Here is a 24,037-nt window from a genome sequence, read left to right on the forward strand (position 1 = left end):
GATTGCTGCCACCACTATAGCCTGGTGATAGAGGAACTAGACCTTTGCAATTACATCATGAATTCAAGTGTAAATTTTGGGTTTAACAAGGATTTTTAAAATTACCAATTTAAGCACCCCTACCCCTTGAAGTATTTTATTACTTTAAAAGTGTTGTATAACATAAATTGTTCTTTAAAAAATAACTCCTTAGTTACAATGGTACATAAACTGAAATTTTTATTTTGGAGGCAGGGTTAAATAACTTTTAAAAATTTTGTTGCCACTTTTCTCAATGCTTTCATTCAGCAGCAACAATTTAGAAATGAAAATTTACTCTCCTTTACTTCCCTTTATATAGCAGAGGTCTGGAGCGATAGCACAGCGGTTGGGCTTTCACCTTTCACGCGGCCGACCCGTGTTCGATTCTTCTGCCCCTCTAGGAGAGCCCAGCAAGCTACCGAGAGTATCGAGCCCGCACGGCAGAGCCTGGCAAGCTACCATGTGTATTGGATATGCCCAAATCAGTAACAATAAGTCTCTCAATGAGAGACGTTACTGGTGCCCGCTCGAACAATCAATGAGCAAAGGGATGACAGTGTGACAGTGACAGTGATATATATCAGAAGTTGAAGCTGACAGCATGAAGAATAAGCCATTGATCAGAGATCTCTGTGTAGATTAGCAAGAGGGAAGCATTGACACTGCCTCAGTAACACACAACATGTCGCCAGCCCACAGGGAGCCTATTGATCACTCCACTGACCAGTAGCCGTCACTTGACCTTTAAAAAGTGCACCACCTTCTTTTACTATAAAAACCCACTCTTTTGATCCTGTATTTTGATTGATTGACCCTTTCAGCAACAGTTAAACTGCATTTTACAAAGTTAAAAAAGTAGCTATTTTTTATGTCAACAGTCTCAATCTCTATGCAATATAGATGTGTATATAAAAATAGGTTTGCACAAATATATAGAACTTGTGTATTACACAAGACCAATCTGTAAATATACATGATAAACATAAGACATGCATTTACATAAAATGATTTTAATAGATAAAATATATATCATAGATTTGGTTGATAAATAAATAGAAATTAAAATGACACTTTTTCTAGATAAGCTCATTTTCTAGTCTTCTAGATTAAGAAATAAAGAGGTTCATTCTGCTTTCTGTGAGGAAATTGGAAGAAAAGGTAACTTTTTAGTCTTGGATGAATGTACCAAAGGAAATAGAAAAAAATCAACATACACCAAATAATAGATAATAATATTTGGTTACTTATTTGGAAATGACCTCACAAAGTTCTTTTTTGGTAGTGAGTAATTATGCCTTTAATAAGCAATAAATCGATATGATTCTATATTGTAAGGGTGTGAGTAATGGTATGAGAAACAGTAAGGTCAAATTTGTCTCTTCTTATTAAATGAGGAAAAGTAACTATATCAACCCTGGTAGTTGACTTTCTTTTTTTATAATATAAGCCTTGATTGCTAAGGTATCCATTTTAGGGGCATCTGCTTCTTAAACAAGCAAATTGGACTAGAGAAACAACCGGAATGTCCTCTCCTTTCCCCCAGGCTACTTTATTTACAGATTCTGATATACAGACACTTTACACAAAAAGGCAATTTACAACACATATCCAACCCCATCCAAAAATGGGGACAAGAAATGAACAGAAATTTCCTGAATTTATTCTTTGGACAAGAGGCACATAAAAAATATACTCTACATCACTAATCATAAGGGAGATGTAAATCAAAACAACGAGATATCATCTCACACCATAGAGACTAGCTCACATCCAACTGAACAAGAACAACCAGTGTTGGCACAGATGTAGGGAAAAAGGAACCCTCATTCATTGGTGGGAATGTCAACAGGTCCAGCCATTTAGGAAAACAGTATGTACATCAAAAAAAAACTTAAAAATTGAGCTCCCATTTGACCCAGCAATATCATTTCTGGGAATATACACTGGCGATCCAAAAACACATTGTAGAAATACCACATGCACTTCTATGTTCACTGCAGCACTATTCACAATAGTAAGAATCTGGAAACAACCTGAGTACCCAAGAAGAGACAACTGGATTAAGAAACCATTGTATATCTACACAGTGGAATACTACACAGCTGTTAGGAAAAATGAAATTGTGAAATTTGCCTAAAAATGGATGAACTTGGAGAGTATCATGCTGAGTGAAATGAGTCAGAAGGAGATGGACAGATATTGAATGACTGCATTTATTTATTTATTAATTATATATTATATATATGACTGCATTTATTTATTTATATATATCTTGAAATAGTATAACACTAATATGCAAGGCCAGGGAAAATGGGCAAAGATAAATGGTCAATGGTTGAAAATTACCACAATGATCAGAGGGTGGGGGTGGAGAGTAGTTAAGATAGACAGGTTCTATTATGTCAATGTTTCTTAATGCTCATTGTGAAAGAGTGTCTTATAGTAAGTATCACAGGATAAGTTACTGGCATCTGTAACTGATACTATTATAAATAGCTGATATAGAATCAGCAGAGTCTCTTGCCTGCATGCCTGGCTTTCTTTCCCAGGGCCTCCTCGTAATGGATGGGCTTCAGCTTCCCTCCCTACCCCAAGCAGAACTCCTGGCAGCCGAAGACCTCCGGAACCTAGCCACAGCCATGCTCAAGGCCCCTCTCCACATGTTCGGAGGAGCCTCACGCATTAAGGACCAGCAGAGGAACCCAGGTGTGTGGGACTTGGGGCTGAGACCTCCAAGCCTGCTTGGATCGGGACTGGGCCTCCTCCAGCCAGATTTCCCATCTCCCAGTAGCTAGGTGGTCACACCCAGCACCATATAATCCTATGAATGGCCAGCATCCAGAGACTTAAAAGCCAGCTCCTGGAAGCATACAGCCACTTTGAGGCCGCGCAATATTTTATAGCCTACTTCTCCTTCTGGGAGAACCTGGCAAACTACTGGGAGTTTCCTGCATACAGAGAGAGCCTGGCAAGGTCCCCATGGTGTATTAATATGCCAAAACCCATAACAAGCTGGGTGTCATTTCTTTGACCCTGAAAGAGCCTCCAGTACGGCATTGTTGGAAGGATGAGTAGAGAGAGGCTTCTAAAATCTCAGGGCTTGGATGAATAGAGATGTTACTGAGACCACTCGAGAAATTCGATGATCAATGGTATGATGATAATGATATAGAATCAATGATATGCACAATGAATCAATATTAAATGACCAGAAATCATGAGATTTTCCCTTTAAACCATTTCTAGGAATAACTAGTATTTTAATAGTCCTGAAGGGGCTGTAATGTGTAATGAGTGCTACTGAGGAAAAGGTAGGGTAGACTGATAGAAGTGGTACCCTGTCTGACAAAAAAGTTAGGGGAATAGAGAAATCGATTCATATTGTCAACCAAAGCAAGAATAGAAAAAAATATGGCTGTATTAGATTTTCCCACCTAAAACAAAATTAGCAGGAGGAGGGCTAGAGGGACTGTAAAGAAGTACAGTGCTTGACTTACACCCAATCAATTCTCACCCCATCCCTGGCAACACATATGGTTCCCAGAGCACTTACAGGAGTGATGTCTGAGCATATAGCCAGGAGGAAGCCCTGAGACCAGATGGGTGTTGCTCCCAAATAAAAAAATATATAAATGAATAAATAAAATTAGTTGATGGTCCTAATATCAAACTTGTAGGACATATAAACATCAAATTGGACTGATGTCTTCTGTATCTCCATAAACACTTTATCAAGTAATTTAGCTTTTGACAGATTAAAGTAGGGTCACTGTCATTTCACTGTCATCCTGTTGCTCATCGATTTGCTTGAGCGGGCACCAGTAATGTCTCCATTGTGAGACTTGTTGTTACTGGTTTGGACATATCAAATATGCCATGGGTAGCTCGCCAGGCTCTGCAATGGGGGTGAAATACTCTTGGTAGATTTCCGGGCTCTCCGAAAGGGGCAGAAAAATTGAACCCAGGTCAGCTGCGTGCAAGGCAAACACCCTACCTGCTGCACTATCACTCCAGCCCTTAAAAATACTAGTGGTGTGCTATAAATAGAGTTTTTCTTAAATCAAAGCAGAAATAGGATTTTTTAAAAAAGAAATATATATATATATAATGAAACAAAATCATATAATGAAGAAAATCAAGAACCCACAATACTATAATCGGAGAAGGTGTTTATTCTAAACATTTTACAACCCAAACAGCAAAGTTCTCTTTCTACCATCCATATCCTCTTTTATCTTAGTCTCATGCTGGCTTTAACACAGTTAGCTGAAGTAGGAAATTCTATCATCAGATATATAACTATTGTTAAATTGGTGGAACTGTGAGAAGTCTTGGAATAACTGCCTTAGCCATTAAAAACAAAATTTAAGGGAAACCAATTCTTTTTCAAAACTTACTCACAGATCAGTTAAAAGAACATCAATATATCTGAAAGACTTCATTTGAATAAATATCATTTTTCAATGCTTGACAATCTTAAAATTGCTACAGCCTATAAACATAAACATACTGATAATTCCAATTCTAAGAGTGCAACAGAGCTTAGATCTTTAAGGCCAACATGAAACTTATGTCAAAGAGGTAGTATTTTTAAATCAATTTCTTATGCTTTTGAAAACTTCCATATTGAAATAAATAATCAAATCTGTGTTTTCTCTTCATAAAATTATATTGCTCAAATTTTCGGTAATATCTCAGTATTCAGTTCAGACACTATAATTTAATTTTATATATGCAAGTAATTAAGTTCCATTGCAACACTATTCTGAGAAATCTTTTCTTTTTGTTTAGCTCTTTGGAAAAAAAAAGCGTCTTAGTGATAGTGTCAAACCAGCTTTTCTGTAGTGAATCCCTCCAACGAAGGTCTAATATATCTGATTTGTCAAAGTCAACACTTTTTTAATCTTTTCAGCCTGTGTCAAATGCTGAGAGCTTCCATCTATTCAGTTTTGTTTTGTAATGTAGGAAGAAAGATGAACAATATCAGAATGTGATATGCACAAACACCAGAAAAACAAAGATCTTATAGGGCACATCTACAAAAGGAAATAGAAAATAAGCTGTTTTATAAGATTTCTTTTACAACTCACTTTGTACTTTATATGAATAAGTTATTCCTAGCTTATTGCATTCCTTATTGAATATTTTCTATACGTGTCATAGAGTTATATGTTTTACATCATCAGGGTAAATACAGTATCGAATATAAAATGTTGAACAAACTTTAAAGTAGAATTATTACTGTCATTTAACTTGAAATAAAACTCAAGTCAGGCTTATTTGGAGGAGAGGTTTCCTAGCTGAGCTAGGGTGCCTAGGGGGACTCCCAAAGATGCCAGCCTGACAATAATATGTTTAGTGCCCAAGTGCTGAAAGCCAGAAGATTTACCCTAGCAGTGCTCAGGCCCACAAGAGCCATACCTGCCTGTGCTCAGGGGCCAGGAAATACTAGAAATTACTTTTTAATCCTCTCATATACAAGTCATGTGTTCAAATACTATGAGCTATCATCCAAGGCATTAATCCAGATTTTTAATAATATATTAGCCTCTAAGTATTTTTAGATCACCATTTATCTTGGAAAGTATCAGAAAACACACACAGTGACTATATGTTTCTTCAATTTCACCAACACTAGTGACATTTTCTAAAAATGGAACAAGAAAGAATCCATTAACTCGGTATATTTTCCTATTGGATTCTCATGTGCATTGTATATGTACTTATATGCATGCACACAATCAGAAGTGATACACTGTCATTGAATTATGTTGTCATAAAAAATACTGAAAACAAAAAAAACAGGGGAATATTGGTGTATTAAAACAGCTAGTCATAAATATTCTAAAATATTATAAATTATGAATTGGTATAAACCTGCATTTTATCAATAATGGAAAATTAAAAATTAGAAGCTTGATTGTAAGTAATTGCCTATTTATTGAGAAAGTGAATCTAAACTAAATGCTTAAAAATGAAGTGTCAAAGAATCTAGATAAATGGAAATAATGATGTCAGTATTTTCAGAATACAAAAATTTCTATTTTAGCTCATATCCTATGGATATTATTCAGATCAAAATGATATATCTGAATAATATACAGTGTAGATTAGTAAATTATTAAAAGTTGACTTGAACATTTACATTACCATAAAATATTATTAGACTTGTTGATTAAAACAATGTATGGAGAGAAATGAATATATTTTAGGAAATGGGTTTGAGTTATAAAAAATCTAGACTTCACAACTATTTTCCCACATATTAGCACTCTTAAATCTATATTTTCTCATGTGAAAAGGGATTATTAACAGTATGTCTTGTGATTTTAAGAGGTTTAGTCCCTCTGGTTAGATTCTGTCAACTTTTTTCTCCAGCAAAGCCTGGAAGCATATGGTGTTTTCTCCAGATGGTTAGAACTTTTATGCTATGATATTTTATGGTTTCATATTGGACAAAGTTTGGGGCTTTATTTTGCTATATAAGGAGAGTTTGTGAAAAGCAATAATATTTTTGCTGTTATTGTTGTTTTTACACTCAAAAATTAGCTTTTAAGCTTGCATTTTCTCCCATTCACTTGCTGCACTAATTTTAAATAACTAACTTAGTAATGTTGAGTGCTGTATGTGGATACATTCCACTACTGAAGCATTAAAGTTGAATGAAGTATGCATGAGGATTACTATGGATGATTGTCACCACATCATTATTACAGGGGTGGATCCATAGTACAGTGCCTTAGGTGCTTGCCTTACACTTGACCAACCCAAGTTCTATCCCTGGCACCCCACATGGTTCCCCAAGCCTGGCAGGAGTGATCGCTAAATGCAGCACGAGAAGTAAAAGCTCAGGAAGATGTGACCCCAAAACAAAACAAATACAATAAAATCATAATTATAAAGACCTAACTAGAATGTAGTATCTTATCTGAGGCACCAGACATACAGATTTAATCTCTTAATTCTTATAACAACTCAATAAATCAGGGACAATTCTGTAATCAATTTTATAAGAGGGTATTCTGATATACACATATAAAGTAGACTATTCTAAGCCACAAAATCATTAAATAATAACTATCAAGTTCAAACTCAGGCAGCAAGGGTATAGTTCCAAATTACTTGATTTAAATATTGCATCCAAATTTTCATCAAAATTTACAAAGAATGAAAAGTATACTGCTTTATATTTTCTAAATTGTTATTTATGTGACACCTGTGTTTGACAATTTGGATTCCAACAGAGATGAGTTAGAATGGAATACATTCTCTTACACTTCTGTTCCAAAACTCACAGTATAATCACCAAACATAAGAGAAAATGCATAATTTTTCTTTTTGCAATAAAATATATTCAAATACTTTATGCATATAGTTTCACTAATACCTTGTGAATTCCAAAGTCTAAAATGGGTATTAAGTCTATGATTTTTTTATAAAGAGGCTCCTAAGGACAATTAAGGAAAAAAAGTTAATTATCTGTATGATTTATATAGTATTTATAAGACTCATAATAATAATCTCCCTCTAAATTATAAGCCTGTGTGCAAAGAGAATGCCTTACCCACTGCGCTATCACTCCAGCCCTTGCGCCAAACTGGATTAGATTCACCTGCCCCTCTTGAAGAGCCTGGCAAGCTACTGAGAGTGTCTCACCACCACAACAGAGTCTGGCAAGCTACTCGTGCGTATTCGATATGCCAAAAACAGTAACAACAAGTATCACAATGGAGACGTTACTGGTGCCCGCTTGAGCAAATCGATGAGCAATGGGATGACAGTGATACAGTGACAGTGAAATTATAAGCCCAGCCCAGCCCAGTCCAGGAGCAGGTAGGACGTTTGCTTTGCACGAGGCTGACCCAGGGTCGATTCCCCCATCCCTCTGGAGAGCCCAGCAAGCTACCGAGAGTATCTAGTCCACGTGGCAGAGCCTGGAAAGTTACTCATGGCATATGCGGTATGCCAAAAACAGTAACAAGGCTCACAATGGAGACGTTACTGGTGCCTGCTTGAGCAAATTGATGAGCAACGGGATGACCATGATATAGTGATAAATTATAAGACACACTTTATACTTTACTCATACTTATCTCAATTATGCAAACAATCATTTAAACCATTTCTTCTTTTCATTTCAGAAGTTAAATATGTTATTTTTTGTGTGTATAATATTATGGACGTAATAAGCCTTGCGCTTTACAGATCTGAGTTTCACTCTCGAATGTCAATGGCATCCTAAGCGTCAACTAGCAATAAGCCCTGAGCACAGCTGGGTTGAGACCTTCAAAATCAAAACAAAATTATATCCCTGTATTAAAATAAAACCACCTATGTCACATTCTTCTAGACTGGCATATACAGTGGTACCTTTCTCTTAATAATACCTGGGTTGTTCATCTCAAACAAAGAGTTTATGGATATTTTCTATTTGAGCAGTGTCTTCATTTTCATGTTTATTTGATTTTAGGGTCACACGTGATGGTACTAAGGGCTTACTCTGGTTCTTTGCTCAGGGATCACTCCTGGTTGGTTGAAGGAGTGGGGCATGTTGGGGTTTGAATCCCAGGCATGCTCTGTGCAAGGCAAAAGCCTTAGCCATGATACTATCACTCTGGGCTCTGAGAAATTTCTTTTGATCATCAGTATATCTTTTCATGTTAAGAGAAGGGAGACTAATATTTTGCTTTTTCTTCATTTTTTTCACAGAAGATTTCTATATATTATCCAATATTTAGAGTCCTAGAAAATAAACTATAATCAAGTTTAGTGATTTTTGTCCTGAAGCAGTGTTTTTTCCATGAAACAATATGTGAGTTAATGAGAACAAAATGTTCATTTAATGTCCTAGACTTCTTCAGTAAGTGGCACATTTACACGTGCCTGTAAGTCATGTGTATGTATTGGTCAAAAAATGTTAGTTAACTAAATGACATTACTGGGTGTGTCTTTTTGTATTAGCAACAATGATATAGAACACTATGCAAATAATGTCCATAATAATCAAGTTAGTAGTGTACTAATGTTTTAGCCAGGTAAGTCACATATATTATCACTACATTCTCAACATCACTGTTTTTTATGAAGATACACACACCATTGAAACAGTAAAATAGAAATATCTGTCCTATAATTTTTATTTCCTTTGGAAGGAAATGAAAATTAGTTATAGTTGTCTCTTAAGAGAAGTGTCATGATCAATATATGTTACATGAACAAATATGATATGTCTCAGATATATGCTTTATGTTATATTCTGACTACTACTCAACAGAAAATAAATGTTAATACATTGTTTACAGAAGTTAGGCATAAATTTAGACTGTGAACTGTCACTGTTATCCTGCTGCTCATTGATTTGCTCAAGCAGGCACCCATAACATTTCCATTGTGAGACTTGTTTTTACTGTTTTTGGCATATCGAATATACCACGGGTAGCTTGCTAGGCTCTGCCATGCGGGCAAGGCACTCTCCTTAGCTTTCCGGTCTCTCCAAGAAGGGCAGAGGAATCAAAACCGGGTTGGCAGTGTGCAAGGCAAATGCCCTACCCACTGTGCTATCACTCCAGCCCAAATTTAAACTGTATTACTTAAACTATATTAAATTACTATACAAAGATTGTTGTTTAGAGTGATACTTTTAAAAGAAAAAAACTTTTCTTTGGGGATAAGTTTTACATATTTTGAAATGTCCTTTTCCAGAATGGAGAGTAACATATTGAATCCCAGATGTTCAAAAGTCTCCTAATATGTGATTAGAAAAATGTTTTACTAAAGCATACACACACACACACACACACACACACACACACACACACACACACACACACACACACACACACACCCCAATGTACCTTCTTATCATTTAGTGCATACTGTTGCTGGTAGAATTTTATTTTTCCTATGTTATAAGAAACAAAGTCTTAGGTCACTGTTTTTGGAATTGTTTTTCAATTAAACACAAGGGTTTCCAGGGTGTCAACAGAGGGCCTCACACATGCAAGGCAATGTATACAAATCAGTTGCCTTGGGTTTGGAAAGTCAGTGGTGAGCCACTGAGTCTGAAACTTTGTCTCTCAGTTCAATCATTTGAGATTTTACTTGATTAAAATCTGTTATTTGTACATATAAAATGCAATGACTTAAAGAAATGCAACTATTATTTTAACCTGGTACTTTTTAACTTTGGTCATAAATCATTATCAAAGGCCGTCATTTGCATTAGTGTTTACTCTTGGTGTTGCACCGTTTTTTAGTGTCATACATAAATTCTCATGCAAATTCTTATCAGGTCTCACTCTCGATAACCCCACTGGCAACTACTGATTATTTTTAATATTTATACACCTTATTCTTTTCTATACTATTATATAATTGGAATCTTATAGTACTCTTTTTATATTGACTTATTTCACTTAGTAAATGCATTTAGTTAGTATTCCTACATGTCTTTTCCTGTTTTGCATGCTCATTATTTTTAGCTGCAATGTTTCTTTGCCTTCTAGAGATAATGTCTTGGTCATATCCTACTTTTGGAAATTATAAATAAATTTGCTAAAATATATCTGTGTATAAAGAGTCTCTTGCCTGTGTGCCTGTCTTTCCTGGGGCTCCTCATTGGGGATGGGCTCCAGCTTCTCACCCTACCCTGGGTGGAGCACCCGGTGGCCCGAAAACCTCTGAAACCTAGCTACAGTCATGCTTAAGGCCCCTATCCACTCATTCAGATGAGCCTCATACATGAAGGTAACGGCAGACGAACCCAGTCTGTGGGATCCAGGACTGAGACCTCCAAGCCTGCTCGGATCGGACCTGGGCCTCTTCCGCCCAGATTTCCCACTTTCCAATAGTAGGTGGGCACACACAGGGACTGCCCCCAGCACCCTGTAAATCCATCTACAGCCAACATCCAGAGACTTAAAAGTAAGCTCCCTGAAGCACATGGCAACTTCTTGGCCACGCAATATCTTATAGCCTACTTCTCCCTCTGGCAAGCTACGGAGAGCTTCCTGCCCACATGGGAAAGGCTTGCAAACTACCTATCACATATTCATATGCAAAAACCAGTAACAATGATGGGTCTCATCCCCCTGATCCTGAAAGAGCCTCCAGTGTGGCATCATTGTGAAGGATGAGTAGAGAGAGGCTTCTAAAATCTCAGGTCTAGGTTGAATGGAGATGTTACTGAGACTGCTCGAGAAATTCGATGATCAACGGGATGATGATGATATCTCTGTTCTAGTTTTGTGTGTACTAGGTTTTACTTTGGGTATATACCAAGAAGTATAAATTCTAGACCATAAGAATATGCTTAGTTTTGTAATCTCTCTTTCAAAGCAGCTGTACCATTTTTGCATCCCGCTTGTAATAAATGAGAGTCTCAGTTTTTCCACATTATTTTCAGAATTTTATATTATCACAATTTTGGATAGGCAATTCAATAATAATACATAATCCACTGATGATTGTGTTTCAAATGTTTATTTTCCATATTTGCATCATTTTGGTAAAATATGAGGCCATCCATATGCCCATGTTCATTGGGTTGCTAAATTTTTTAATGTTGAGCTTAAAAAATTAATTCAGGACAGGTAATATATTTCAATGGTAGAATGCTTGCCTTGCATGTATGTGTGAGGCCCTCTCTTGATATCCGGGAACCAGACAAAAAAACAAAATGAAATTTATGTGCTAATAATATAATTCTATTGTAATAGGTCAGGAGTCTTTAAAAAATGTAATTAACATTAATTGATAGTTTTTATTTTTTATTACAAATTCCACAACATTAGTCCTGGAATAGAGGCCTGATCAGAGGTAAAGTATATCTCATGCTTGAATGAAGCCCTGAATTTTATCCTGAGAACTGTCAAAAAATTTTAAAAATATATTCAAATTCTGGGGATGGGTTCCTAGGGCCAGGGAGGGGTTTCACCTGGTCCTCTCTGGGGCACCCCTATTGCAGAGTCTGGTGGCATGGTTATAAGGGCCTCATTTTATGTTCCCTTCCGGGAGAAGCAGCCGCGAGTTCTGGAGGGTGGCTGATGAGGAGATTAATCTGGCTCCAGCAGGAGGTGGCTTATAGGCCTAGCACCAGATTATCATAAAAAAGAATATATTCTTTTTATAATGATCTGGTGTGTGGTCCATATCAGAGAGTCCATCAAGCTACCGAGAGTATCTCGCCCACACAGAAGAGCTTGGTAAGCTCTCCATGGCATATTTGATATGCCAAATACAGTAACAATAACAGATCTCATTCCCATGACCCTGAAGAAAGCATCCAATCATTGGGAAAAACAAGTAAGGAGAGGTTGCTAAAATCTCAGGTCTGGGACAAATGGAGACGTTACTGGCACCAGCTCAAGTAAATTGATGAGCAATGTAATAACAGTTACAGTGATACAGTGATAAGTATATATGAAAGTGAATGCTTTTTACCTGTATGTTGTTTTTTTTTTTTTATTTTTGGTTACACTCAACATTGCTAAGAGCTTACTCCTGACTCTGGCTCAGGGATCACTCCTATTGGGAGTTGAAGGACCATACCCAGTGCTGAGGATCTAATCTAGATCAGCTGCATGCGAGACTAGTGCCCCAGCCATTCTACTATCACTACAGTCCCAGTAATTGAATTTTTATATTAATTTTATAACTGCAATCTTGTTATTATTGTTTATTGGTTCCATGATTTCTGTACTCAACTATTTTAGATAATCATGTCACATGAAAACCTAGTTTCATATATTTCTTCATAATTTTTAGATTTCTAAGCATTCTTTCTTGTTTTTTTCTTTTTGTACTATCTAGGACTTCCAGTGCAATATTTAAATAAAATTATAAAGTGGGACACCCTGACCTTTTCCTAATTTGCGTGAGAATAATATTAGTTTCACATGATTAAATATGATGATAATAGATATTTTATAAATGTTTTTGTTCAGATAAAGCAACTGAGTCATGATTGTGACAGCATATTTAAATTAACACAGCTAATATGTAAATAATAAAGCATAAGGGAAGTAGAAAATCAGTAGATGAATTTGAATTTCTTAACAACTGATCAAATGCACATGGATTTTAATAATATGATCATAATTTACAATGAGATTTGGCTGTGAAAATGCTTCTACATTGAATTTGTTCTTTATATGATTAAAAACAAGAGTCCAATCCTATCCACCTCATGCCTCAAAAGATTCATAATATATAGTACATTTATTAGAATGTATATAGAATGCAGAGAGTCTCTTGCCCGCACACCTGGCTATCTTTCCCTGTCACAAATTCCCGTTGGAGGGGATGGGCTCTAGCTTCCCTCCTCACCCCGAACAGAGCTACCAGCAGCCAAAGACCACCTGAACCTAGCTACAGCCATGCTCGAGGCCCCCTTCACACAATCGGACAGGTCTCATGCATGAAGGTACCGGCAGAGGAACCCAGGTATGTGTAATCCCATCAATGGCCAACATCCAGAGATTTAAAAGCAAGCTCCCAGATATCTTGTAGCCTACTTCTCCCTCTGGGAGAAACTTGCAATTTTCTGAGAGTTTCCTGCCCACATGGGACAGCCTTGCAAGCTTCCCATGGTGTATTTATATGCTAAATTCAGTAACAAGCTGGATCTCATTCCCCTGACCCTGAAAGAGCCCTCAGTGTGACATGGTTGGGAGGGCCTAGTTGAGATAAACTTCTAAGATCTCAGGTAAAGGACGAAATGAGAGGTTACTTAGCCCGCTCGAGAAATCGATGATTAATGGGATTTTGTGATCGTGATCGTGATATAGAATTCATATATATCTGAAACTTTAGAGTGGTTTACTATTTAGTATTTTGGTATTAAGGGTATCTGTATGTATCTGTACTTCCAGGAGATATCAGTACATTCTAAAAAGCCAACATTAAAATTCAAACCACTTACATATATCCGCAGAAATTTGTTACTTTATAAATGTTCTAGAGAAATTAGTTCATGTCAGAAATATTTCCAGAGATATTTAATATCACTCTTGTTTTCCCTCATTTGCTTAAATCATTTCAAGAAAATTTTTTATCTTCTTTTAATGATCACCTAAATATATAAGTGTTTCAATATCATATCTAATCAATGAATTACTATATATAAATAATTCATATAACTCTATTCTACATAATATTTTTCCACCAAACATTGTAAAATAGGTGAACCACACTTGAGTGAATTGTAAAATAACTGCTCTTAATAACAAAAGATATAATCTTGACTAAAATATAGCACAAATCAAATTTTCAATTTAGAATTAAGATCAGAGATAGAACACCTAAAAATTTCACCCTAAAAGCAATTTAAAATATATCACTAATGAATAGGGACACCAACCTATGAATTAAAGTACATATTACCCACATATGTATTTAAAGAATACTGATCTTTCACTGCTTTACAGTTAAAATGGGACCCTTCCTTTATCTTCTAAAACATTTTTAGCTATATTTTAGAAATAATCCACATTCTCTCTTCTATCCTGCGAGTGAATAAATTTTTTATGTCCTCTCAGTTCCCAGGGTGAAATTACCAATCTATTTTCTTGCAAATTATACTTATTAGCTAAAAGTAGTTCTTTTCTTCCTCAATAATTTCTCACTATTTTCTGCATTCGTTTAGTTTTATTGCTCTTAATTTTTAACCTAGATTAATGCTCAAGTCCAATACAGAGTGGTCCATTACATGATTATTACTATTTATATTTCTCAATAAAAATAATGTTTGTTTGTTTGTTTCCAGTGAGGGTCACCCTCCCAGCATTTCTAGTGCTCATTCTTGCCTCTGTGCTTGGAGATCATTCCTGCTCAGAGGGTCATATGTGATACCAGGGATTGTCCCTGGGTCAGCTCTGTTGAAAAAAAAAAGTGCTCTGCTTACTAGACTATCTCTCTCACCCGAAAGTGCCATTTGTCTTAAAGTGAACAATATTGTCAAATGTTTAAAAACATTATTGTCAAGCAGTATTTTCACCACAGAAACAATTGAGGTCATTTATTTTTCTCCCTGTTTGTTGTAAGTCAAAATCAAACAACTGCTCTAACTTTCACATCAATACATTTCCAGATACTTCTTTTCATCTAAATTAAAAGCTATTCATTGGAGCTAGAGAAATAGTACAGCAGGTTGGGAGCTTGTTTTGTACAGCAGCTGGCAGGTTTTCAGTGCTTGGCACTGCATATGTTTCCTCACCTTGGCAGGAGTGCTCTCTGAGTGGAGAATCAGGAGTAAGCTCTGAGCTATGCAGCATGTGCTCCCCAAAATAAAAGATAATAAAAATAAATAAAGCTTCTATTAGGTGTTCCTTTTAGTTTTAATGAAGAGACTCTTAAAATAGACCTAAGTGGAATAGTATTTGTAGCATGTCTCTCATGATTAGTCTTCATCTTTGGTGTTTAGTTTGTCAAAAGTATGGTAATTTCAGTAATTAAATGTTTAATACCTTTATATATTCTCCCCCTTTTCCAATTAATTTTCCTACCTAAGGGAATAGTTAAAAAGTAAAAAGGTAATATTACCTGAGGTAATGGTGAATTTATTAAATGATAGTCACTTCTTAGTAACATAGAAACATGGTAGAAATTGATGAAATTTTTTTATATAGAGATATTTTGATTAATTAAAACCCAAATATAACTATCACCTATATCTCTAACTCATCAGTACGCATAGTTTTTGGGACACTTCATTGTAAGATTGATGATTTAAAAATAAAAATAAAATTACAGTGATTAAACCCAAGGGAGGAGAGAGAGAGAGAGAGAGAGAGAGAGAGAGAGAGAGAGAGAGAGAGAGAGAGAGAGAGAGAGAGGTAGGGATAATGAAAGAGACAGAAAGAGTAAGTTTTAAGATAATAACTGAATTCTGGAGATTTCTTTAAATATATGTTCTAGTAAGAAAAAAAAGGAATCAAGAAATAGATGGGTCAAACAAAATGTTGAGTTTATGGAGTCAAGGAAGTAAAGGGAAAAACATTTCAAAAAGAAGTGAATAAAACTATCCTTAAAGGTTCCTAAGAAGCCATGATGAGAAGTAAAAAGTGTCAGTGAATTTTTATATTGGATTGACAGATGACAACCAGATTGAGTGTGGAAAAATAACAAAGGTAGAACAAGGTTGGTGAAAATCATAGTAAAGTTGAAAATAATGTCTAAACAAACAACAACAAAACTCCAAGAACTTTTATAAAGCAGCAAAAATATATATGGCATATAGAGGAGAACCTACAGCCTTTGTATTAGATTTGTAGAAAATGGGAAGGATTTAGATAGAAAAATTAAGTGAAGATTAGGAACGTTAAAAAAAAAATGCAGTGCCAGCAATTGCACCTTAGGCATCTGCAATACTTAAAAGTCACATCCCCACTCTCAGGAAGAAGAAAGTATAGCACAGTGGGTAGGCAGTTTGCCTTGCACATGGCCGACCTGGGTTCGATTCCTCAACCCCTCTCAGAGAGCCAGACAAGCTAACGAGATTAACTCGCCCACATGGCAGAGCCTGGCAAGCTACCTGTGGTGTATTGGATATGCCAAAAACAGTAAGATGTCTCATGTTGAAGATGTTACTGGCAACTGCTCAAGCAAATTGATGAGCAATGGGACGACAGTGACAGTGATATATATATATATACATATATATATATATAAAAAACTATAATAATTTTCAATATATCACTATAAAAACTATAATAATTTTCTCATCTTCTTTGCCATCTCAGGTATTTACACATATAGATGTGTAAATATGCATATATACATGTAAATATATATGTAAAAATTTATATATACATGTAAATACCTGAGAAGGCAGAGAAAAGGAGAAAATTATTATAGTTCAAAAGATGGAAAAAAGAGGGGATGTAGATTTGTGTTGATGGGTCAGTTTTCTTGATTTTGATGCAAAGAATACATAGCAACCTGCAGATGATTTCTCTTTGGCTAGGGCACTAGAGGGGACTCCCATAGTTATCATGGAGTAGGAGCTAACTTGAACAACTGGTTTGATGTTAGAGGTTGAATTCAAAGGACCAGCACTTAGCCTGGTACTCATGGGGTTCACATCACAAGTTATTGGAGGATCCAAGGTTACACCTGGTAGGTAGGGTGAAAGTTTTGAAAGTTATGAAAAATACTTTTTCTAAAAGGTAGCTTCCTAAATATCATAATTTCCAGTAACATCTAGAAGGAAAGAATTTATGACATGTGACAGCTCTCACTGTGCTTGTGACTATTAACTAGTAGATTTTCATGCTGCTCATAAACTTCAGTCTTGTCTTCAAATCATATTAAGAATGCTCTAAAATAAAAATATATATATATATATATTTAACTGGAGTAGGTATGAGACCTGCAGTGAAGTTGCCAGGATCCAATGTGGCTTCTAATCTGTGAGACAAAGGATAGATTGGGCCTGGTCACCTATGCAATAAAAAAAGGTAGGCTCTCAGCATGAATGACAGAAGGCAAGGCTTGAAAGTGGAAATCGCTGTGCTACCCTGCTGCTCCAAAGCCAGAAGCACTAGACTTTTCCTTTTTAATGTCTTTTTTCTGTATTCTAGTCTGTTTTTGTGTTATAACAATTTAAGTTTTGAATGAGAAAGTGTAATAATAATAATAATAATAATAATACTAAAAAATCATCATGAATTGGTGCATATAGTATATATTGGAAGAAGATGGAAGGAAGGAAAAAAAGAAAGAAGGAAGAAAGGAAGGAAGGAAGGAAGGAAGGAAGGAAGGAAGGAAGGAAGGAAGGAAGGAAGGAAGGAAGGAAGGAAGGAAGGGAGGGAGGGAGGGAGGGTGGGAGGGAGGGAGGAAAGAAGGGAACCTACTCTTTCTATTGCTTAGGTGTCCATGTCCAATCTGTCCACTTTTTCATAGGGAAAGGGGAGGGAGGGAGAGGAGGAAGGAAGGTGAGATAGAGAGGAGGAGGAGGAGTTTAAATCCATTAAAATTTACTTGAGGGACCTGACCGTACAGCTGTTAACCCATTTGCCTTACATACGGCTGACACTATTTCAATTTCTGATACCACACTTGGTCCCTTGAGCACCATCAAAAGTGATCCCTGAGCCAGGAGTAACCCCTGAGTACTGCTGATTTATCCCTCTCCTGCTAAAGAGTTTTATTTGAATGTTGAGAGATAGGAACTAAGGGAGTTTAAACTTTTTTCGCTAAAGTTCTGTCCACTGTTTCACATTATTTACTCTATAAGAAGACAAAATCAAGGAAATAGTTACTAATTTTTAAAAACGACATGGATTCTTGATGATTTAATTTCTTTTTCTAGTTTACCTCTTAGACTTAAATCTCTTGCAGGAGTAGAGACCTTTCTGTACAGTTGTTCTATTTAAATTGGCTGTAATAAATGCAGTCATAATGAAAAAAAAGAGGGTAAAAGAAGAAAAGTGACACAGTACACTTATCAGTTACATTTTTTGAATGGTAAAATTTGTTTTAAATCTGAGAAATAATAGTCATTTTATTCTTTATTACTCCTCTTTCTGTGTTTAGATATTCTTATTCCCTAACAAAATGCTCAGTATAAATTACTTCATTAAAAACAAACTGAATATTTACTAGTGACCCATTAGACTGACATTCTGAGCTGCTTATGCTTTTAAAGAGGGACTGCTTGTTAGACTCCTAAAAATATTATATTCAGAAAAGTAGAAAATCTCATGTAAATCAGTCATGTAATTGAGTTATGCAAAAGAAGAAAAGCTACAAACAAGTCTGTAATTAAAAATCTCCTTAGGGTGGGAGGGGCTGGAGCTATAGTGCAGCGGGTAGGGCGTTTGCTTTGCATTTGGCCGACCTAGGTTGCATTCCTCCGCCCCTCTTGGAGAGCCTGGAAAGCTACCAAGAGCACGTTACTGGTGCCCGCTCGAGCAAATCGGTGAGCAACGAACGGGATGATAGTGAGTGAGTGAGTGAGTGAGGGTGGGAGAGGTAGTATATCACTGGAGCATATGCTCTGTCTACAGGCAAGGTTCAGTTCCTGGCACCACACTGTCCCTCCACTTCACCAAGTGATTCCTAAAACAGCCCCTGAGCAGAGATCTGGGAAGACCCCTGAGTAGGCCAACTGTGCCCTCCCTGCAAAGTTACCTGTATTTAAGTGCAGCTGATTTGCTAATCTCGTTTTTTGATACTTTGCTTATTATACAATGAACAAAACTGTATACCTAGAAAATGAGCTCATGTAAATGCATGCTTAAAATGAAAACTCTTATGGTAATCATATTTTCATAAATATGATAAATAAATATTCCAGTCTAAAACTAATGGTGTATATTTTAAATTCATGCATATACTGTTCATATGTGTAGACATACATATATGTGCAATGGTTTGCAGTGGTTTGTAATTGTATCAAATATTCTTTGTTATTTTACAAAGATATGAAAAATAGAATTGATAATAGGTAAAGGTTTTTGAGGAAATGTTGATGCAGAATGCACCTCAAAATATTAAAAGAAAACAAAATATTGTATTTTGTAAATAGGTGCACAATTATACTTTCTAGAGCAAAAATCATATACTGGCAGATGCCCAGAATTACTATCTTCAGCTTCTCCAGTTTTCAAAATTAAAGGTTAAGTGGTCAGAAATATCTACACATAAAGCAAAGGCCAAATATGTGTTGTAATTGTTTAGCTTTATGGTGGTAAACTTCTGGGCATTAACCATATTGGTCAGGGGTTAATTTATATTTGTGGATCCACTTCCACTTCGTCCTGATGAGCGTATCAACACTAAAACCATATAAAAGCATTGTATTTCCTTCAACAGTAAAGTGATATAGGATTCCCATATGTCCAATACAAATTTCACATGTGCAATATGACTTAGTGTTTCAGTTTATTTCACTATAACACACAGGCAAAAGCATTTTGAAAAATATAGTTTAAGAGAAACGAAAACATTTTATGACTTTGAAACACATAACAGATTTTCTTCTCCCTGGTCACATTATGCTTTAAAAGGATTTCTTATCAAACTCTCACTATAGTAAAGAAAAAGAAAGCTTCTCTTACCAGAGTGGAATAAAGCTTCAACCTTGCTATACCGTTTTCTGCAGCTCTTGTTTGAAAAGACAGATCCAAAACGGCTTTGTGCATACAACTGATCTGGCTGATCTCCAGTCCCTGCACAGAAAAAAAAACAACAACAATATAATTGGCTCTCAAAAAAGTGTTGTAAACATTCATCATGATGGCACTTGCATGTTGAATCTAGTCACTGTTGCCCTAGTAGACTCTTTCCAAATAGACCAATTACATTTCAACTTCCAATACTTACTGCTCGGTTTTTCTCTATTCAAAGCTGAGCTTAATATCATTAAAGAAACTATGAATTGGTCAGTGTTAGTTTTATCACTATATCTTGACCTTTGGGCTCTGAATGTGTTTTCCAAAACTTAAAGACAAACGCTTTAAATCGAGAGATCATATGACAAATAAATGTATGTGGCATCTGTAATACTTAAGTTTGACAATTTTAAAATATGAGATTGGTTGTTAACAAGATAGCAAGAGTTTAAGTATATTTCATTCATAATTTGATAAGTTAATGGGTATTTTTACTCCAGAATCTACAGAGAAATCACATCAATGAGGTCTACTATCTACCCTACAGTCTGAGACCAACTGTAGTGGATTTTGTCTCATTAAATATTCCACTGTTCCTTTGCCCAAACCTTCAAAGAGGTCTAGACACAATCACATCCTTTAATTTTTATGGGAGCAATGAAGAGGTCATACAGCTTGAGTTTCATCCTAAGTTTTAAACATCTAGTTTTTATGAGAACATTAACCGATTATAACTGTGAACAGCTTACGCTTGTTTCTAAGAAAATGTGAACATTAGATCAAAAATAAGTCTCAATAAAAGAATAGCCAAATATATATCACTTTTTTATAATGACCTAAGTAATACATTGATTTTACAACTACATGTGGTATAGTATTTTCTTTCCATGTATGTAAATCCCTTTAACTGTTCACAGCAGTACCACTAAATGCATGGAATATTTTTTGAATTTTATATCAGACAACATATAATTTTTAGAATTTAAACAATATAACCAACAATGTATGATTGCATATCATGTTTGTAAAATCTTTCAAAGTTTAAAATTATAGCCGATTGCAAACTATGTCTAATTAAAGGAAGTGGTTAAGAACTGTTATGATACTAAAACTCAGTTCTCTGATTATTTGAGGATATAATGGAGTTATCGCTCCAGTCCAATAACTGGAGAGACAGCACAGTGGATAGGGCATTTGCTTTGCACATGGCTGACCCATGTTTGATTCCTCTGTCCCTCTCAGAGAGACTGGCAAGCTAGAGAGAGTATCCCGCCCGCATGGCATAGCCTGGCAAGCTACCCGTGGCCTATTTGATATGCCAAATACAGTAAAAATAAGTCTCAAAATGGAGATGTTACTGGTTCCTACTGAGCAAACTGATGAACAAAGGGACTGCAGTGCTTCAGTGCTACACAATTTTTTTTGATATGTGTGTATATATGTATATATATGTGTGTGTTTGTGTGTGTGTGCGTATATATATATACACACACATATATATATTCATTTTTCTGCTTGGATTGAACAAGAAAAATCTAAGTTATTAATAAGAGGTTTCACTTATCTAGATATGCATAACCCTTCAACAAAATAGTCATATGAACATACATATTAAAAGATATGCTAAAACAAAATATATGTGCAATATATAGAGAACATACATTCGAAAAGTTCTGTATATAGTTTCAAATAGAACCTGAAATGATTTTGGAAATATCACTAAAGCAACAGTCCATTTTAGTATTGCTGATGAAAACAAATCATATAAATAAGGTTAAAAAGTTCCAGTAGAAAAATAGTCATTTAAATAATTGCTTATCCTAAGAAATTTGTTCCAGATGACATTGTCAAGGTCAATAATACATTTATTTTCTCAAAATAAAGCACCATTACAACAATATTACTCTGTGTTCACATTATGTTTTCTTTCTATAAAACTTCTTGAGGGACATAACTTGGTATTTTTGTGTAGTCTTACAATATGTCTATTGCTGTACTGCTGTCATCCCATTGCTAATCGATTTGTTTGAGCGGGCACCAGCAACGTCTCTCATTGTGAGACTTTTTGTTACTGTTTTTGGAATATAAAATACTCCATGGGTAGCTTGCCAGGCTCTCCGAGAGGGGCGGAGGAATCAAACAAGAGTCGGCTGCATGAAAAATGAACGCCCTACCGCTGTGGTATTGCTCCAGCCCATATGTCTACTAAATATAATAAATAGTAATGGATAATTTTCTTATTGCTTTTTCATATATTATTAATAAATACTTGGTATTGTCTGCTATCATACCTATAATTTATATAATTAAATTAATATGACCATTAAGACTTAGAACTCTATGCAACTAATTCATCATTCAGGTATTTGGACACGGTTAAAATGTTGGAAAAAGAGTACAATCAGTCAGATTGAGAAGATTATAATATATAAGTGTATGCAAGTTATCTATTTCTTGTCTATCATTTTTCTCAACTGTATTAGACAATACACAACTTTATGACAGTGAACAGACAAATAAAATTAAGAGATATTATAACATTAACATTATAAATGGCTTATATATACATATAAATTTGTTTTCAACTAAATATTCTTCCTCTGCTAATCAAAAAAAGACAAATACTTTTATAGCTTTTAATAAGCAGAAATGGCATAAAACAAAAAATAATAAGATGAATTTGTGTGGAAATATTTCTGTGCTCCTAGGTCCCTCAATACCTCACAGACCACACCACATATTGTATAACATTTAAATGAAACTAATAAACAGTAAAAATAAGAATGGTATATAAATATATTTATATATAAATATAAGATAAAGTTTCAAGAAGTGTGGGAGGGGCTGGAGCAATAGCACAGCGGGTAGGGCGTTTGCCTTGCACGTGGCCCACCCGGGATCGATTCCCAGCATCCCATACGGTCCCCTGAGCACCACCAGGAGTAATTCCTGAGCACAGAGCCAGGAGTAGCCCCTGAACCCCTGAGCATCGCCAGGTGTGACCCAAAAAGCAAAAAATCAAGAAAAGAGAAGTGCGTGAGGCTACTCACGACATATCACTTAAGATTTTCACACATAAACTTGAATAGTTTCTGGGAGTTAAGCAAGTGAAATTGTCCTTAGTGTCATTTTTAATATATCATTTAGAAATTTCTTTTGTCTGAGATGTGCTCGTCAAATCTACACTCCTTCTTCAAGCTATCTTTTCAGACTTTGTAACTTAATAAATTTAAAATGCACTTAAATGAGCTTATATAAATTACTTATGATAATGATCTTTTGTGGAGTATAATAGACTACTGAATAATACATAAGCTTGTCTTCATATTAGATTTTTAAAATTTTACACAAACGTAAAATAAGATATAATAACATTGACTAGTACTATTAAACTTTTTAAAAAGTGGCATGCAAAGACTATGCTTACATGAAAACTGGGCTTGTATAGAGATATTCAAAATTAATAATTTTTTTCCTGGACTTTTAAAAATTTATTCTTATTCCCATTCAAAACATTCTTTCTTCTTTGTGACAAGGGGAATTGGACTGTAACCATGTGTGCTCAGGGCTTAATCTCCTCCTGGCTCTATGCTTAGGGATCATTCATAAAGTTGCTCCAGGAATTTTTTGATGCCAGGGATTGAATCCACACCAACTGTGTGCAGAAATCTTTTGATGCCAGGGATTGAATTCACCAGCTGTATGCAAGACAAACACCTTGCTGTCTTTTTTTTTTTTTTTTTTTTTTTTTTTTTGCTTTTTGGGTCACACCCTGTGATGCTCAAGGGCCACTCCTGGCTCTGCACTCAGGAATTCCTCCTGGCAGTGCTGGGGGATCATATGGGATGCTGAGACTCAAACCCAGGTCGGCCACGTGCAAGGCAAATGCTCTACCCACTGGG

At 35.6% G+C, this 24,037-nt stretch overlaps 1 protein-coding gene across 2 annotated transcripts in view; it reads right to left on the bottom strand.

Annotated features, from left to right (window-relative positions):
- Positions 1–24,037, bottom strand: part of MGAT4C (MGAT4 family member C) — a 753,565-nt gene that overhangs the window by 393,636 nt on the left and 335,892 nt on the right. For both annotated transcript variants that reach the window (XM_055118430.1, XM_055118431.1), the window contains one exon: positions 20,082–20,192. The gene's annotated coding sequence lies outside the window, so the exon portion shown is untranslated. The remainder of the gene's footprint in view (positions 1–20,081; positions 20,193–24,037) is intronic.

Source organism: Sorex araneus, chromosome 10 (assembly GCF_027595985.1).
Source record: "Sorex araneus isolate mSorAra2 chromosome 10, mSorAra2.pri, whole genome shotgun sequence".
Lineage (NCBI taxonomy): Eukaryota > Metazoa > Chordata > Mammalia > Eulipotyphla > Soricidae > Sorex > Sorex araneus.